We start from the raw sequence: 20,284 nt of genomic DNA, 5'->3' as shown, positions 1-20,284 counted from the left end.
AGGAACATCGAGGGTCATAAGCTCAATTTAGGGACATCAAGCGACATGAGCTCAATTTAGGGACACCGAGGGACATAAGTTCAATTTAAGGACAACGAGGGACATAAGCACATTTTAGGGACGTTGAGGGACATAAGCTACATTTAAGAACACCGAGGGACATAAGCTCAATTTAGGGATACCGAGGGACATAAGCTCAATTTAGGGATACCGAGGGACATAAGCTCAATTTAGGGACATCTAGGGTCATATGCTTAATTTGGACCTCAAGGGACGTAATTTCAATTTAGGGACACCGAGGGATATAAGCTCGATTTAGGGACACCGAGGGACATAAGCTTAATTTTGGGACATCGAGGGAAATAAGCTCAATTTAGGGACACCGAGGGTCATAAGCTAAATTTAGGGACATCGAGGGACATAAGCTCATATTTGGGACATCGAGGGGCATTAGCTTAATTTAGGGACATCAAGGGTCATAAGCTAAATTTAGGGACATCGAGGGTCTTAAGCTAAATTTAGGGACATCGAGGGACATAAGCTCAATTTAGGGACACCGAGGGACATAAGCTAAATTTAGGGACACCGAGGGACATAATCTCAATTTAGGGATACCGAGGAACATAAGCTCATATTTGGGACATCGAGGGGCATTAGCTCAATTTAGGGACATCTAGGGTCATAAGCTCAATTTAGGGACACCGAGGGACATAATCTCAATTTAGGGATACCGAGGAACATAAGCTCATATTTGGGACATCGAGGGGCATTAGCTCAATTTAGGGACATCGAGGGACATAAGCTCAATTTAGGGACTCCAAGGGACATAAGCTCAATTTAGGGACACCGAGAGACATAAGCTCAATTTAGGGACTCCAAGGGACATAAGATCAATTTTCGGACACCGAGGGACATAAGCTCAATTTAGGGACTCCAAGGGACATAAGATCAATTTAGGGACACCGAGGGACATGAGCTCAATTTAGGGATACAGGGGACATAAGCTCAATTTAGGGACACCGAGGGCAATAAGCTCAATTTAGGTACACCGAGGGCAATAAGCTCAATTTAGGGACATCAAGGGGCATAAACTCAATTTAGGGACACCGAGGGACATAAGCTCAATTAAGGGACATCGAGGGTCATATGCTCAATTTAAACATCGAGGGACATAAATTCAATTTAGGGACACCGAGAGAGAAAGCTCAATTTAGGGACACCGAGGGACATAAGCCCAATTTTAGGGACACCGAGGGACATAAGCTCAATTTAGAGATACCGTGGGACATAATCTCAATTTAGGGACACTAAGGGACATAAGCTCAATTTAGGGACATCGAATGTCATATGCTTAATTTGGACATCGAGGAACATAAGTTCAATTTAGGGATATCGAGTGACATAAGCTAAATTTAGGGACACCGAGGGACATAATCTAAATTTAGGGACACTGAGGGACATAAGCTCAATTTTGGGACATCGAGGGGCATTAGCTCGATTTAGGGACATCGAGGGTCATAAGTTCAATTTAGGGACATCGTGGGACATAAGCTCAATTTACGGACACGGAGGGACATAAGTTCAATTTAGGGACAACGAGGGACATGAGCACAATTTAGGGACGTTGAGGGACATAAGCTCAATTTAGGGACATCGAGGGGCATAAACTCAATTTAGGGACACCGAGGGACATAAGCTCAATTAAGGGACATCGAGGGTCATATGCTCAATTTGAACATCGAGGGACATAAATTCAATTTAGGGACACCGAGAGAGATAAGCTCAATTTAGGGACACCGAGGGACATAAGCTCAATTTTAGGGACACCGAGGGACATAAGCTCAATTTAGAGATACCGTGGGACATAAGCTCAATTTAGGGACACTGAGGGACATAAGCTCAATTTAGGGACATCGAGTGTCATATGCTGAATTTGGACATCGAGGAACATAAGTTCACTTTAGGGATATCGAGTGACATAAGCTAAATTTAGGGACACCGAGGGACATAATCTAAATTTTGGGACACTGAGGGACATAAGCTCAATTTTGGGACATCGAGGGGCATTAGCTCGATTTAGGGACATCGAGGGTCATAAGTTCAATTTAGGGACATCGTGGGACATAAGCTCAATTTAAGGACACGAAGGGACATAAGTTCAATTTAGGGACAACGAGGGACATGAGCACAATTTAGGGACACCGAGTGACATAAGCTCAATTTAGGGACACCGAGGGACATAAGCTCAATTGAGGAACAATGAGGGACATAAGCTCAATTTAGGGACATCGAGTGTCATATGCTTAATTTTGACATCGAGGGACATAAGTGTAATTTAGCGATATCGAGGGACATAAGCTCAATTTAGGGACACCGAGGGACATAAGCTCAATTTAGGGACACCGAGGGACATAAGCTCAATTTAAGGACTCCAAGTGACATAAGCTCAATTTAGGGACACCGAGAGACATAAGATCAATTTTGGGACACCGAGGGACTTAAGCTCAATTGAGGGATGTAACACCCCGTTTTTCAAAGCATAAAAAGGGGTATTATTTATTTTTTTTAAAACAACACGCTTAAATAAAATGGCGCGCGTGAACGCCCGCAGCTATCTCGGCAATTCGTCATTCAATAGAAAAATAAATATAACATCAACACATTATATTACAGGGCTTCCTCGAAGCAAAGTGTGTACCTGAATAATTTACTTACAGCGGATACATTAAGTTCATCAACCAAAAGACACGAGTTATGAGCCGAATATATCACAAGGCCAAAAGGCACTAAACATGTCTGAGTATAAATGTATAAGACATACAGTCATCCAAAATATAACCTAGGCCCTAAGCCTACCAAAATGTAGCCTAACAAGCGCTACTCTCTACACTCCGGGATAGTCCACGAAGTCCTCGCCGTCCACACGGCCTACGGTCTCAGATGGCGCTCCATCGTCTGGGGGTGGGAGGAGCCCGCGATATGGCATGCAAAATAAGGGTCACCAACTGGAAACAAGTAATAAAATACCGAATACACATACCAGAATAGAAAGCGGTAAACACTTATCACATCCTCACACCAAGAAGAATAAATAAAGTGCACACATACTCTAATGCAATGAATGCGACAACCCCTCTGGTTTCACAACCCTCTAACGCAAGCAAGGCGACAACCGCCACTGGTCTCGCAAACCTCTAATGAATAAAGGTGATAACCGCCACTGGTTAAATCACACGCATAAACCTCGGAATCTAACCACACTCAGACAAAGTACCAAACACCGGGTGAAGTCACTCAGACAAATCACCGACACTATCAACTGAGGTACAACCACTACATATCGAATACCGACTTTAACAACTACGGTACAATCACTACAGATCGAATACCGACTAGAACAACTGCGGTACAATCACTACAGATCGAATACCGACTAGAACAACTGCGGTACAATCACTACAGATCGAATACCGACTAGAACAACTGCGGTACAATCACTACAGATCGAATACCGACTAGAACAATTGCGGTACAATCACTACAGATCGAATACCGACTTACCGGTATAGTCACTCAGACAAATACCAAGCTCCGCTCACCAAGAATCCCGTAGGATTAAGTACTCCACTCACACAACCACACCTCGTGGTCCACTCCCGCAACCACTTATTGAACCCCATAAAATACCTCAAACATTTGGGTGGATCCGCTCTCGCAATCACACCCCGTGGTCCACTCCCGCAACCACGTACCATGGACGCATGAGCATACGATACTCTTATCTATACTAATGCAACAACAATACATATTCACCTAATATGTAATTTCCACAACAAGCATGTCAACACATATATTTCATCAAGTCATATGTAAGACAAGTAACCTCATGTATTCATCACGAACTCATACCGAGAATACATCACGCAAACATACCAAGCACTCACCAACAGTGCACAAACAAACAAGCACAACAACAAGCATACCCTAATGCTATCGACGGAATTTAATACGGAAATAAAAACGGTGCCCTTACCTCGGCAAAGCTTCCAACAAAAATCAACACACTCTACGCGCACGAAAACCGTCGCTCACGACGAAGTCCCACAGTCTCGGTTAACGCTCTTAACCTTCAACAAAACATAGTTCCACTATGTTAAAACATACTCTACACGATTTCTCCAATAAGCCCTAACTCGGCGACTATCGGGTTCAAGTCCTAAAATTGCTCTCTCACAACTACTAGGCTCAAATAGTTTTCAAAACAACTCTTTTTGAAACACAAACACCTCGAAGAATAGTTTTCATCGCAAAAACGTCGTTAAATAAAACCAACTATTTTTAAACCGTTTTCAAAAGAAAATCTCTTTTTAACAACTTATACCTCAATTTATAAGTTTCCAAAATCCTTTTAAAACAACAAGTCCGACGTATAACAAAATATTTTTCGCGCGTACGTAACTAAAACGTTTTCACGACAGTCCACAACTGTTTAACCCCTTTTAAACACAATTCTCGGCAAAACGGTTTTCAAACCAAAATGGCCATAACTCATTCAATTCTCATTCGATCGAGACGAGCCATACGCCAAACTCTTCGTCTCGAAAAGACGGATCGAATGGTTAAGTTTCCAGAAAACAAAACAATTTTTTAGGGGACGACAATACCCTTTCCAAATTCGGCCAGAATTGGTATCACTACAAGAAAATTGTCACTTTGCGACACTTGCATTGCGACGATTTGACCAAAACCGTTGCAATGTGCTAAATGTTAGAATTTTGCAACAGTTTATGCGACGGTTAGATCAACCGTTGCAATGTTTGGACTTAATTTTGGAATTTTGCGACAGTTATGTGAACCGTTGCAATGTTTTGGCTTTGCCGCCCACTGAAAATTTTGCCTCTTTCTCTCATAAATCAAAAATTCACTCAAATTATTTTTTATATTATTTTTCTATAGAAACAACATATAACCTTTTTTTGTTTATCTTTCCCCCACATTTCACAAACCCTCCTCCGCCGAATCGCAAATCCTCCGCCGAATCGCATATATGGAACCACAAACCCCTCCGTCAAATCCCTAATCGAAGAACCTCAAACCCCTTCGTTGTTCTCCTTCGTTCAATCCATCAATATCTCCGTCGTTCTTCTTCAATTCCTCCGCCGTTCTCCTTTAATCCTCCGCCTTTCTCCGTCGTTCTCCGTGGTTCCAAGGTATCGAGTATCTCCATCTCTCTGTTGTTTATCTTTAGCTTGTTGTTTTGTTGTTATGTATCGAGTCAATTCTTCTCTCTGTGAATCAAAGAAGCCCCTTTGTGAGTTGTTTTATGGTATCAAGTTATGCTTTGTTTTTTGTTTCTTTTACTGCATTTTTTTTTATTTCCCCTTAGAAGCCCCTTTCACTACAAGAAAAATTGAAGGCAGCGACAGTCCATTTGAGGCACTAGGAAGTCAACCGCCACCGCTCAGCTTAACAACGACGTTTATTGCGGCATTCATTCAACCGCCGTTGGTGTGTGTCAATCTCGGCAGTTCTAGTGGTAAAGCGGCGGCAGTCTAATTGGGTACAGCGGCGGCTAGATTAGGAATGTGAAATGAAAATTTCACTCCCCTCTCTCTTATTCTCTGGCATGAAAATTTCACATCGCACGACCCCTTGTTTTCAAAATAGAATGGTTTTCAAGCTTCAGCACTTCCTTCTCTGCTTGCTCGACCCCTTTGTTTTCAATTTCAGGTGGTTGTTTTCAATTTCAGGTGATGAAACTTGCTCAACCTCTTGTTTTCAATTGTTTTCAATTTCAGGTGATGAAATTTTTATATGAATTGAGACGAATTTCTATGTTTTAGGTTTTTGGAAAATTTTGATTTGTTTCTTTGATTGATTGAATAAATATAGACAATAGGGCTGAAAGTCAACAATTTCATGTTAAAGTTTGGTTTTTTATGATGCTTGATCTTTTAATTCTTCATAAAGAGTATGAAAATGAGTATTTTTAATTTGGGGGTTATTTAGTTTTGATTCAAATTGGAACTATGTGATGTTCTTTATTGTTTGTTATTTAGTTTTGATTCATAGGTATACAACACTCTAGCAGATAGTTGTGGAATACCTCATCTAGCAAAGAAGTTAAACCAGGTAGAGCCTTTATGTCATTTAAACCTCAATTTTTTCCTTATCCCTCAAACTCGGGCCTCTATCACTTTCTCTTCTATATTTGACACACTAATATCTAGGTTTTTCCTTTATTTGCAGATTCTAGCAAAACATATCAAAGATTTGCTACCTGGGCTGAGAGCGGATATAGACACTAACCTAGTTACTCTTTCAAAGGAGCATCAAAGCTATGGAGTAATCTCAGAGTCCAAGGCATGTGTTACTACTAGAATCTGTTTTGCATATGTCTCTATGACTTGTTAACTAATTATTAGTTAAAGTTACTGATAGTCATTCTCCTTATCTGATTAAATATCAAATTTTATGCTTCTGCTGGATTTTTTGCCTCAATTTATCTATAACTTCTAATTGTTAATCCTCAATAGGTTGGTCAGGGTGCTCTTCTCCTGGATATTCTTTCAAAATATTGTGAAGGAAGTTCATCACTCTTATAAGAAAGGGATGTCATACACGCCAATGAAAGTTACGTGCTTTGTTTGTGCTGGAGGTTCAGGTATGAGCTTCAAATTAATCTTAATTCGGTATGTCATGTTCGATGATGATGCTATTTTGTGCCCCCGCCGTTTTGGTTTCGAAAGTTTAAAGATGTTGGTTTGATTGAGTTTATAAGATGGTGAATAAACATTTTGGAGGTTCAAATGTGGCCAACTAGTTTCTCTGCAGGAAAATTGAGAAAACCAATTCTGTTTTAATTAATAATGCAATTTTCTATGATGATTTCTAAAAACTTGTAAACAGGAATGTTTTCATATGTATGCTAGGATGATCCCTATTAAGGTTTGTTCATGTGTTGGTTGATTGGTGTTTGAGATAATATGGTTGCTAGCTCTCTTATATTCCTGTGACTGATACTTTGTTTGCCTTGTTTCAAATTGATGATAGCAGCTAGAACTCATTTAGGATATACAATTATTACTAATTAGTCTATAAGATGTAGAGTTCGAACCTTTGATTATTTAGCTAAGTGGTGCTTAGGCATAATTGAAAATAAATGATAGATATTGAAGCTTGTCATCATATATTGGCTTCAAGAAGTTGGTCCTTGAGGTGCTTATATATGTTCTCTCATGGTATGAAAGGTAGTATATAAACCTTTGATCATATATTGGCTTCATGAATCATCATTTATGCCTTTGTAAGAAGAATTGATTGTGTTTTGTTGCATTATTATTTATTTAACTGATGGGCGATTGTGAATTATAGCTGCTGATGTGTTCTTATGGAAGTGTAGGAACTGTGGTTTGGGTTTTTTGAGCTGCTTGAATATCACTTTCTTACTCATGCGTGTCATTTCAATTCTGGTTATTGTCCTATTGGTTTTGTGGTCCAATGCTCATACCTTTCTTCATAGGTAAGATTCTCTGATACTTGTTGATCTATCTATTGAATTTAGGCACAATTGTGCATGTTAGAATATAAGTTTAATTTTGATTGATACTACTTGTGTGATGAATGGTCTTTGGTACATTATTGTAAACTTTTGTCTAGTGCTTGAACCTTATATCCCGATTAAATATTGGTATGTTTGTTAGTGCATAATAGGATTTATTGATTGATCTAAGTTAGACCAACATTTTTGCGAATTATATAAATAAATCATAACATATAAATCATTTTACAGGGACCTTTGAAAGGTTAAAGATGTGAGAACTTGTAGCCAAAGTTAGGGTAAAAATTGAATTGTGGAAAATGGTGGTGATTGAAGAAAGTGGAATGGATGTGAAGTAAATCAGTGGAATGAATGTGAAATAAAGTTTCCAACATGCTACTAGATGGCAGATCAGGTGTGGGGCATGAACTATGCAATTTTATGCCATGAACTAAGTCAATTTGTACATCTCAATTCGTTTTTTTAAGTATGCTAATATATACTTATGTTTTTTCAGGTAACCGAATAAGAAGAGTCAAGCGACGATAGGCGTTTCTGAGTCTAGTTAACACTAATTAAGGATTATGAAGCAACATCACATACTAGGGATATTTAGATATTTTTTGAACTTATTTTGACGTAATGTTATATTTAATCACTCTACTAACATTTATGTTATAGTTTTTGAATGTTTGAACTACATTAGTTTCTTTCATTTGGAACTTCATGTACTTGAATTAAATTTTTGATTTATATGGATCTTGTCACTATTGAATGAATTATATAAATGAGATTAAGTTATTTATATTTATATATTTGTGCGTTTTAATTTCTTTACTCCTGTAAGGATATTGTGACTGTTCTTTAATAAGTCATCAAAATGAATAAAAAATGTTTTCTTTACAATGAATAAAAAATGTTTTAAATAAATATTTTTTTTTTAAAAAAAAAAAAACAAGTTTGCGACGGTTTTGTAACTGTTGCAACATTAATTTAGTGTTATGTGGGGAAAAAATAGCGACAGTTTGAAACTGTTGTAACGACGGTTTTCAGAACTGTCGCAAAGTTATCTTGCGACACACAAATCAGCAACGGTTTGCCAACTGTCGCAAATGTACAATTACAACAGTTTCAACCGTTGCAAACTGCAATTTTAACCGTCGCAAAATGCTTATTTTCTTGTAGTGTATTCACACCAGAAACCATTTTTCGAATAAACTAAACCGACACGTTAATATACCTACTCGATATAAACACGTTCCTCAAATAAAAATGGCCGTTCGACATTTTTTCCAAAATCTCTACACTTTTCAAATGTTCAAAACAATTAAATTCTTTTGGATATAAAACACCTAAACTCACACAACAAATTATCTCAAAAGAAATGAGTAAGCAAATCAAAACTTAACACCATTTTTTTTTATCATTATAACAATTAATTCAAATGACAATTTTCCTTCTAACTCTAATACTACAAGGCATGGATCTATAATATTAACCAAGACAAAAATTGAAATAAAACCTCTTCCTATTTCACTCTAGTTTTCGGCCAAGGAAAGAGAGAGATAAATTGGTGATTTGTTACCTTAGCTAGTGTCACTAGAATCATAAGAGCAAGACCAAGCTTTTTCCTTCTATCAACTTCTCCAAAATCATTTAAGAATCTTGATAAAAAATGAGTTTCTTCCATCTTGTTTCTTACCAACACAAAGAAATAAATTTTCTAAGGGGTGGAGAGAGAGCTACAGTTATGAGAGGAAGAAGGGAAGGGAGTTGGGTTCTCATGGCTTTTGCCTATTTAAAGCTAATCATGAATCATTCTAGGCCCTTGGATCAAATAGTGCACTAAAGCCATGATTAAATCCTAGCCCTTGGATCAAATACTTGGCCAACTGGCAATCTAAAATAAATATCTAGATATTTTCCTTCTCACGCCTCACAGCTCTTGCGCGCCGCGACGAAACTTGTAAAAACAGAAAACCTACGGAATAAAAGTCCGTCTTAAGACATTTCCAAAACTTATCGCCGAATCTTTTCCGCGACTGTAATTTTCTTCCACACTCCTGAAAATTATTCTCAGGACATATCCTAACTCGCGCAGATATATAAAACTTCCATCTAAAATTCTACGGAATTCAGAAGCCGTAAAATTTTACAACAGCGGGTAAAATTCCTACTCGTTTTTCCAAAAACAAGAATAATCCAAAACTCGTCGTTCTGACTTCACAGAGACCTTCTCATTCCTGAAAGAGGATTACAAGCCAAAAGTCTGTGCCTTTCCAGCGCACGAGCACAAAACAGACTCCATTTCAGCAAAAATCCCATTATTGCGACGATACTCACAAAAACACTTAACCAAAAACCCTAAATTTCTTAGCCATTACTTATTTTCCTCACACAAAAGGTACTGTGGAGTTTCGGGTCTTACAAGGGACAACGAGGGACATAAGCTCAATTTAGGGACATCGAGTGTCATATGCTTAATTTTGACATCGAGGGACATAAGTGTAATTTAGCGATATCGAGGGACATAAGCTCAATTTAGGGACACCGAGGGACATAAGCTCAATTTAGGGACACCGAGGGACATAAGCTCAATTTAGGGACACCGAGAGACATAAGATCAATTTTGGGACACCGAGGGACATGAGCTCAATTTAGGGACACCGAGGGACATAAGCTCAATTTAGGGACACCGAGGGAAATAACCTCAATTTAGGGACATCTAGGGTCACATGCTTAATTTGCACCTCGAGGGACATAAGTTCAATTTAGGGACACCGAGGGACATAAGCTCAATTTAGTGACACTGAGGGATATAAGCTTAATATTGGGATATCGAGAGACATAAGCTCATATTTGGGACATCGAGGGGCATTAGCTCAATTTAGGGACATCGAGGGTCATAAGCTAAATTTAGGGACATCGAGGGTCATAAGCTAAATTCAGGGACATCGAGGGACATAAATTCAATTTATGGACACCGAGGGACATAAGTTCATTTTAGGGACACCGAGGGACATAAGCTCAATTTAGGGACACCGAGGGACATAAGCTCAATTTAGGCACACCGAGGGACATAAACACAATTTAGGGACACCGAGGGACATAAGATCAATTTAGGGACACCACGGGACATAAGATCAATTTAGGGACACCGCGGGACATAAGCTCAATTTAGGGATACCGAGGGACATAAGCTCAATTTAGGGACTCCGAGGGACATAAGCTCAATTTAGGGACATCGAGGGTCATATGCTTTATTTGGACCTCCAGGGACATAAGTTCAATTTAGGGACACCGATGGACATAAGCTCAATTTAGGGACACCGATGGACATAAGCTTAATTTTGGGACATCGAGGGACATAAGCTCAATTTAGGGACACCGAGGGACATAAGCTCAATTTAGGCACGCCGAAGGACATAAGCACAATTTAGGGACACCGAGGGACATAAGATCAATTTAGGGACACCGAGGGACATAAGCTCAATTTAGGGACACGGAGGGACATAAGCTCAATTTAGGCACACCGAGGGACATAAGCACAATTTAGGGACACCGAGCGACATAAGATCAATTTAGGGACACCAAGGGACATAAGATCAATTTTGGGACACCGAGGGACATGAGCTCAATTTAGGGACACCGAGGGATATGATCTCAATTTAGGGACACCGAGGGACATAAGATCAATTTAGGGACACCGAGGGACATAAGCTCATATTTGGGACCTCGAGGGGCATTAGCTCAATTTAGGGACATCGATTGTCATATGCTTAATATTGACATCGAGGGACATAAGTGTAATTTAGCGATATCGAGGGACATAAGCTCAATTTAGGGACACCGAGGGACATAAGCTCAATTTAGGGACTCCAAGGGACATAAGCTCAATTTAGGGACACCGAGAGACATAGGATCAATTTAGGGACACCAAGGGACATAAGATCAATTTTGGGACACCGAGGGACATGAGCTCAATTTAGGGACACCGAGGGACATAAGCTCAATTTAGGAACACCGAGGGCAATAACCTCAATTTAGGGACTTCTAGGGTCACATGCTTAATTTGCACCTCGAGGGACATAAGTTCAATTTAGGGACACCGAGGGACATAAGCTCAATTTAGGGACATCGAGGGACATAAGCTTAATATTGGGATATCGAGAGACATAAGCTCATATTTGGGACATCGAGGGGCATTAGCTCAATTTAGGGACATCGAGGGTCATAAGCTAAATTTTGGGACATCGAGGGTCATAAGCTAAATTTAGGGACATCGAGGGTCATAAGCTAAATTTAGGGACATCGAGGGACATAAGTTCAATTTAGGGACACCGAGGGACATAAGCTCATTTTAGGGACACCGAGGGACATAATGTAATAACCCAATTTTCATATTATTATTTTTATGTGTTAAAATATTTTATTTAACGTGGAATTTTAATTAAGTTAATAACTAGAGTTATTTATCGAGTACTTTAGTTATTAAGCGAGTAGAGAGAGAGTTAACGTGTTATTGGGCCAAGCCAATTGGACTTGAGGCCCAATGGGCCTTGTGTGTGTGAGGGGCGCCCATATGGCCTAGGGGAAGGGAGAAACATTTCATTTTTCTCATGTTCTTGTGAGATACAGAGGAAGAAGAGGAGAGCTTGGGAGCTAGAGCAAGGGGAGAGCTAGGGATTCGAGATCTTCGTCGTGTTTTCTTCGAATCCAGGTAAGAGAGTAGATTTCATATTCGTGGGTGACTCGAGGAAGGGGAGAATGTCGATTTCTCCTCACCCGAACTTCCTCCACCCCATTTTCGTTTTAGTTTGGATGGATTTTCTTAATGGAAATCGATTCTAAGGTTCATAACATGTTTAACATGCTCTTATCATGATGTATGAATGAATCTAATGGTTAAAAACGAGATTTATAAAGGATTAAACTCAAGAACATTGTGTTCTTGAGTGTTTTGAGTAAAAGTGTTCAATCTTTACTTTTTCGATGTTTATGATGTAGATCTGAGAAATGAACTGTCCTTTTGTGTTTATATATGTTTGTTGCACTTGAATACAAACTCATTTGGGGTTTATAACATGAAAAATGGGATTTTTGGGTGAATTTGGGTGGAAATCGCATGTTTTGAGCAGTTCTGGCAGGAGCTGTTCGCTACAGCTCGCTGCAGCTCGCCATGAGCAGGTGACCCACTGGTGTGGTTCGCTGAAGCTCGCTGAGCCTTCGCTCAGCGAAGGCTCAGCGAACAGCTCGCTACAGCTCGCTAAGGCTCGCTTAGCCACCGTGGCAGCACAGCACTTTGCTGTTTTGGAATTTGAATGACTTTGAGGGTTCTAACATGTTATATTATGTATTTTACCCAGTTTTTCGCGTAGATTCCGATTCCGGAGTTTGTTTTATGATAAAATGCATGCTTAATACACTTTACTTATATTATTAGTATTGTGTTAAAAATGTGAGTAAATGCATTGTATGTGTTGATGATTATGATGATGTTTATTTAAATGTCAAAGAAGTATATTAAGGTGTTAATCAACTTAATAAAGAAGGATATTAGAATTATGTTATTCTAATAAAGAAGTATATCGAATTATGTTATTTGATAAAGACGGATATTAAGGTATTGATTATCTTAATAAAGACGGACGTTGGATAGTGTTCCACGTTATTGTTGATGGGCTATATGCCATAATTGTTGATGGATATATTCATGAGTTTTGAGTGCATGCATCATGAATATTTAGGGATATTGGCTTGTCCAATAAAGAAGGATATCGGACTATATTTGTTTGATAAAGAAGGATATCGGAGGTGAAATACCCGGATAAAGACGATGGTACCACATGCATTAGAGGTGTCTAGAGGACATAACATGAATGTGAAGCATTAGATTGCATTAGGGATTTTGTGTGAATTTTATGATAAATGATGTTTGACACATACTTGGTAAATGTTGATTGTTAATCCGTATGTGAGGGGCAGAGTCCGTCATGACTATAAAATGAACAACGCAGGGTCCGTCATGACCATAATCTGAACAATGTATTTGTTGATGTTTTGGTATTGTCCGAGACGACGTGAAACTATATGTTTGGTGTATGTATTTTGTGGATGATTGATTAGGTGATAAATGAAGTATATGCATGATATATGAATATGCATGAATGATGGTGATGTATATGTATAATGTATGATTATGCATGTTTTTATGAAGAAGTGTTTAAGTACCCTTTACTTACACTTGTATATTTTGAGTATATTATCTAACTCTCTTTTATGTGTTATGTGCTGGACCGTTGGGGGTCCAGATTTTACAGGATTTTGTGGTATTCGATGTCGAGTCGTCGGTGAAGCTCCGCTCTGATTGTGACACGGGAAAAGGGGTTTTATATGTATATAGAGTCTCCTTATCTAGGTTGTTTTGTATAGCTAATAAATACATTAGTTGATTTAACATTTGTATAAACAAGTATTTTTACTAATTAACTACATTAGTATTATTTTGGTAGAGGAGTGTAATACTCGAACCGATATTCAATAAATTAAATTTGATTTTCCGTTGCGTATTTTGAAAAAGATTTTACTAAGGTAGAAATATATAAATAATGGGTTTGGGTGTTACAATTGGTATCAGAGCCCCATTGTCTTCGGACTGTGTGGGTTATGTGTCGATCAGAGCAGGTCTCTGCAGTCAGACCAAGTGAGTATTGTGTGTCAGTCGCGTTTGTCTAGCAATTTTGTGTTGTTTGTTTTGTGAAATCATTCATGTTGTTCATTTAGGAACTATGAGTGGTGTGAATTGGATTAATCGATCCATTGTTTTGTTGAGTAATGGTGTGAGTGCTATACTTCTATGTTTATAATAGTTGTATATGCGTAGAGTTTAACCTTTTTGTAGTTTAAACTTGATGGATTGATGCTTATTGCTAATTGTTGATGATCCGGCATGATGTAAAACTGCATGTGATGATCCGACATGATATAAAACTGCATGTGGTAATGATTTGAAATAATTTTAAAAGAAAAACTAATGTTATTTTCTTGATGATGAAGATTTTGGTGAAAATAAAGAGTTATTTTCTTTGAGTAAGTGAAAATTAAATTTTCAAAATGATGAGAAGATTAGGATATTAATGTGTCCTTGTATGTGTTTGTTATATGTTTGTTTATAACATGTGTTAGATGATTACTAGGGATTTGAATTGCTATGCGTTTTATGAGTAAAAACATGAAGATCTCATAATTCTATGTTGTGATTGTTGATGCATGATTCTAATTGTGCTTTCAAGTTTATAATGATGTTATATGCTTGAAGTTTTGGATTTTGTGGATTAGTGAGTCGAGAAAACGAGAGTTTAGTGAGAGTAAGTTCAAAACCGTAGCAGAGCACCCGGATTTTTGGATGTGCTCGCTAGGCGAAGAATGAACCTCGCTGAGTCTCGCTAAGTCTTGCTAAATCCTGTGAATGTTTTTGACTTGTCTCGCCGGGAGCTCGCTAGCTTTTGCTAAGCGAGGGAGCCAGACAAGAAATTTATTCTGTTGATGTCTTGTCCTAAGTTAATTGGATGTGAGATTCTTGCTGTAACACCCCCTTTTCAGGGACTGAAAAGAAGAGCGTCACAGTTCTCTACCCAAATTTAAATGCTTAAATACAAGCAAATAAAATTATGCTGGTTTATTTTTTTGTAAAGGAAAAGTAATAAGTGAGAAATGTTCTCGAATATAAGTACTATTATTTTTATTTAAGAAAGTTTTCAAAATTCTCTTTATATAAATTTAAAGTAAGCCCATAAATAATATGCATCACTTATATCAAACAATCATCTAGTAATTTTGCTCAAAGGATTTTTAAATCTAAAACATTTCCATCTCACATAAGTATCGTACAATTTTTCAATTTAAAATGATAAAAAGATAAATTCCTACAAAAGACTCTAACCCACAAATAATCACGAGCTGATCAAACACCACAGATGCCTGTCATCCAGTCCAATGACGTCATCAATACATTGTTGGAGTAAGCCCTAAGAGCCAATCTATTTTCATAGTATTTGCTTTAGGAGTTTGAATATAAATATGGCATTTCTTTATTATATTTGTAAGGTTGCAAAATAATGAAGTCCCTAGAATAGAAAGTCCGTTTAATAATTAAGTGTGACTTAATCATGAGATAATATTAAACATAAGGACACTATTCTTAAAGTATCTGTAGTCGAGCTTTAAGGTAAAGGGGATAACCTTAAAAGCATAAAGACTATTATGAAGATAGACTGATGATCACATCTCATGGATCATGGGATAAGGAGTTATCAAGTCTTGACGTAGGTATAAATATTAGGAGTAATATTTATACTGGATTGACCCGCTATGAGAGTACTACATGCAAAGTTATGCAAAGTGTCATAAGTTACTCTCATGGTGATAATGGTGTAAACCGCCCTTAGACCTGAAACCACTTTGTACCCTAGATGTGGAGTCAAGTACTTTGTTGCTGATCTAACGTTATCCGTAACAGGATAACCATAAAGGCAGTTGATGGGTACTTCACAAAGCATGCTGAGGGACAGTAGTGACCTAGATGGAATTTGTCAATCCTGCATAACAGGATAAATGTCATGGGCCCAATATTGAACTGGACAAAGATGACACCAAGTATGTTTTGTGTTCAATATAGACATAAAGGGCAAAGGGGTAATTATACACACTGATATTATCACAAGAGGTTATGTTTAGATCACATGTTAATTTCTCGTAACTTGAGTAGCAGTGATGTGTTGCTAGATACCGCTCACTGTTTATTGTAATAAATAGTGATTTATTATAATTGTCAATGTTACGGAAACCTACAGGGTCACACACATAAGAACAATCTAGTGAGATTGGAACACCGTAAGGTACGGTGCACCTTGGAGAAATAAGGAAATATGATAAGGGTATTATGGTAATTAAAATGAGCATTACATCATATGGTATGATGTAGCAAGAAGGGGGTGCAAATATGTACTAGACATATTTACATGAGAATGGCGCCCACTATAGCCCATTTAGTTAAAAGGGCTTTAGTGTAATTTTGCCATGGCAAGTGGTTCTATAAATAGAACCCTTGTGGTAAGGAGAAAAAGTTACACACTTTTGTTACTCATTCTCATGAGCCTTTGTTCTCTCCTCTCTTGAGAAACCCTAATCACCTTTCTAGAGTTTTTGTGAAAAACCCTAATCCTTATTTTGTGCCTCCTTTCTCCTAACCCTTCAAACCATTGGAGCTAGCACTCCATTGAAGGTTGTTGTTCGTGTGGACTGGCTAGAGGCGTTATACCTTTAACGCTTGTGATCAAATTCGTTGGTGACTTGGTGGTGACCTTGTTCGTGACGGTTCGAGGTTCTTGTTCGTGACCTTGTTCGTGATTCGAAGTGTTCGATAGCCGTTCGTGATTTAAAGGGAGTTTTCGAACCAAAAGGTAAAACTCTAAACACAATTCATGACCATTCGTAAGGATCACAAAAGGAAAATTTTAAAATTCCGCTGCTTTTATCGTATCAATTTTCCTTCAGTGGTATCAGAGCCACTTACGAAACCATGAATTGATGTTTGTTTAAATTCATGAATTCAGTTTTAATATGATTAAAACAGTTAATAAAAGATTAAAATCGAGTAATTAAAATTTGACGGTTGTTTGTGTATAAATTGGATGATTAACATTGAAACGGCTCCGGAATCCGACACTTGTATGGTGGAGCATGCGATATGTTGATTGTCCTAAGGTTACACGAACAAGAACGGTCAATACTTACATGTGATGTAAGTTTTGTGTATGAATTGGGTAATTAACATTGAAACGGCTTCGGAATCCGACACTTGTATGGTGAAGCATGCGATATGTTAATTGTCCTAAGGTTACACAATCAAGAACGGCCATAAACTTATATATGATATAAGTAACCGTAATGCAAAATGGTGTATGTGATATACCGTTAGTAATTTCGTTAAAATTATTATGAAAGTTATTCAATTAAAGCGAGCCGTGTTCATTTGTTTCGGAATCCGACATTTGTATGGTGAAACAATGACATGTTGATCAATTGGATTGAATTTGGTCATAAGGAATTTTGACGGCATGAAAGGGTTGCACAAATGTTGTGTCATTAAAATTAGGATTTGCAAAACGTATCAAGTGTTGATGCGAAAAGTAGATGATAAATATATTTAATTTTGAAATCGTTTCAAAATTCTAGAAATATCTTTTAAAATTGTTTTAAAAGATAATATCATCAATTTTGGAAATATTTTATTCAAAAGGGTTTTGATTAAATAATTTTCCATATTTGACAAATATATTTAATTATGAAATCGTTTCAAATCTCTAGAAATATCTTTTAAAATTGTTTTAAAAGATAATATTACCAATTTTGGAAATATTTTATTCAAAAAGGTTTTGATTAAATAATTTTCCATATTTGGAGAATTGTCAAAAGATTTAATTCTACTTTAAAATAATGTTATTTATTTTAGCAAATTTTGATTCGAAATATTTAATTGTGAATTAAATATTTGAATCAAACTTACCTGATTTGATCAATCGCCGGATTTAATTAATTATGAGACTTTAATAATAATAAAGTTTGTTTGTTATTATTATATTTGATGATCGGTTATGGCCTTAGTTTATTTATTTTATTGCATTTGGTTTTTAAATACGGCCTGCGTGTCGTGCCTTATCTCTATTCTCTATATTCTCTTCTCATCCACTCCCTCGTATGTAAAACGAGTATTCTTTTATATTATTATGTAATATTATGAAGAAGAAGAACAATGGAGGTCAACCTTGGAGATCATGCTTGGAGAAGTATAGATCGTTTTAGGTTAGATTAGGTTCTCTCATTGGCTTGGGAGAACAAATGCGCTATGGGCCATAACTGTTTCATTTTATTATATTATGTATGTTGATGCATGTTATGAATGGAGTGACGTCATTGTATGTAAGCCGTGGTAAGGTGAGATCAAATTAATTATAAAAGCCCTCAAAGGAATTAATATTAAGTTTTATTGCTTTCCAACGAATAGCGCCCTTCAAGATCAATATCGATCAATGTAGGTTTTGCCAACGCGAAGTGCATTGTCAATATTGATAAGTTGCGGTGAGGTAATTTATTTATCCGATCGCTATTTAATGGGTCTAACTTAACTAAAGAAAATATAATAAGATTATATGACTTTAGAAGCAAGTATTGGGTCATTCCATGTGATGGATTAGAATAAGTGTTATTCACCCAATAGAAAGGATATGAGAGTTGTATGAGATACAATTGGAAAGGAGTTTCCTACCTAAATAACTAAGTTTTGTGTAATCAGCCCAACGCTGACTTAAAACGAAGTGAAATATGGATCTCATTCTCACTAGAAAATCTTCCAACGGGATTTTCCGAATCAAATGTCGAGGGTCATTTGTTTTGAGTAAAATAGTGAGAGAGCGTATTTAATTAAAGACCAAATTAAATATGATTTAGTCATAATATCTTACATATCTTTGTAATTAGAATTTCGAAATACAATACATATTAAGTTGTCCTTATGAAGGACAAGATTTTCAGAAAGGAGTTTCTGTATTGGTACAAATTGAGAATTGTTCTCAAATGCGAGAAAACTATAAGTCTTGAACTATAAACTGTGAACAACCTACCATAACTAGATTGAAAAGGGATACTTGTTAGAAGCATCAAGTTGACGTCTAGATATAGAATATATAATAAATGATGTGATCATTTAATCTCAAGTAAGATCCTTTTGAAAGAACTTTAGAGTATGATAAATTTCTCAATGGATCAAAAGTTGGTCATAGGATCAATCTAACAAATTATAATGGAATAGATATAGACAAAATTGTTTTGAATATCTACCGGAATTTGTTGAGTTGAATGAGAATTAATTTGCACTATCAAAGATTTGAGATATAATATAAATAAGATTTATATTCCTCTTATTTGAATAGTACAAAATGGTTGTCAAAGTAGAACGGCTATGGTTAGACCATTAAATAAAAATGACGTAAATAGTTCTTGGAAGAGTCAAACCAAAAGTATGAAGTGAGACTTCAATAATGCACATATTGTTATAGAAAGTCAAAATTTCTATTTCTACATCAAAAGTATATGATACAAGATGTTGAATCTCAATTTTTCGAAAATAGAGATGCTTAAAGAATTAGAACATTGGCTATAATTTTAAGTCAACCCATATCTAGAATGAAAATTGTTTCATTGATAATGAGAGCTTATGCAATGACTTAAAATCGAGTTTGAAATGGAACACAATAATTGTTATTGAATTCCATCTAGTAATAGAAGTAGCAATTGTATATCTTGTATTGACAATATATGAATTGTAGCCTTAAATGATAAGACAAGTAATGGTCCTATCATTTAAGCAAAGTTTTCTATACTATTACTCCAAGTCAAGTAATGGACTAGGGTTCCATGGTCTTGATAGGGTTATCTATAACAATCGTGATAAGAGCCAAATATGATTTGGACCTTAAATATATCAAGAGCATTGTTGTTTAGTACAAATATTCGATGTGTCAATAAAATAACGCATGACCTATTTGAACAATATACATGAGATGTATGTCGACCACTAAACATATTTTGTATATTGAGTTTATTTTACTTCATTAACATTGATGATTAAAATCATTAGATGTTGGTAGGTGTATGACACCAATTAGAAATCTTTGAATTTGTCAA

At 36.8% G+C, this 20,284-nt stretch overlaps 2 long non-coding RNA genes across 5 annotated transcripts; one reads left to right on the top strand and one right to left on the bottom strand.

Annotated features, from left to right (window-relative positions):
- Positions 1 to 2,914: 2,914 nt before the first annotated feature.
- Positions 2,915 to 9,280, bottom strand: LOC123908813. Its single transcript, XR_006809725.1, has 3 exons — positions 9,126 to 9,280; positions 4,034 to 4,127; positions 2,915 to 2,955 (listed from the first exon to the last, which is right to left on the bottom strand). It is a non-coding gene; the product is annotated as an uncharacterized LOC123908813 (long non-coding RNA).
- On the top strand, positions 4,938 to 8,353 carry LOC123908812. Of its 4 annotated transcripts, none has more exons than XR_006809724.1 (5): positions 4,938 to 5,210; positions 5,390 to 5,750; positions 7,375 to 7,522; positions 7,793 to 7,955; positions 8,058 to 8,353. It is a non-coding gene; the product is annotated as an uncharacterized LOC123908812 (long non-coding RNA). The 4 variants fall into 4 exon arrangements; XR_006809722.1 differs by having other exon boundaries at positions 4,939 to 5,210; positions 5,387 to 5,750; XR_006809721.1 differs by lacking the exons at positions 4,938 to 5,210; positions 5,390 to 5,750 and adding an exon at positions 6,535 to 6,664 and having other exon boundaries at positions 7,403 to 7,522.
- Positions 9,281 to 20,284: the final 11,004 nt, after the last annotated feature.

The sequence above is a fragment of the Trifolium pratense genome, linkage group LG2 (assembly GCF_020283565.1).
Source record: "Trifolium pratense cultivar HEN17-A07 linkage group LG2, ARS_RC_1.1, whole genome shotgun sequence".
Classification (NCBI taxonomy): domain Eukaryota; kingdom Viridiplantae; phylum Streptophyta; class Magnoliopsida; order Fabales; family Fabaceae; genus Trifolium; species Trifolium pratense.
This window is presented reverse-complemented; position numbering and strand designations above follow the sequence as displayed.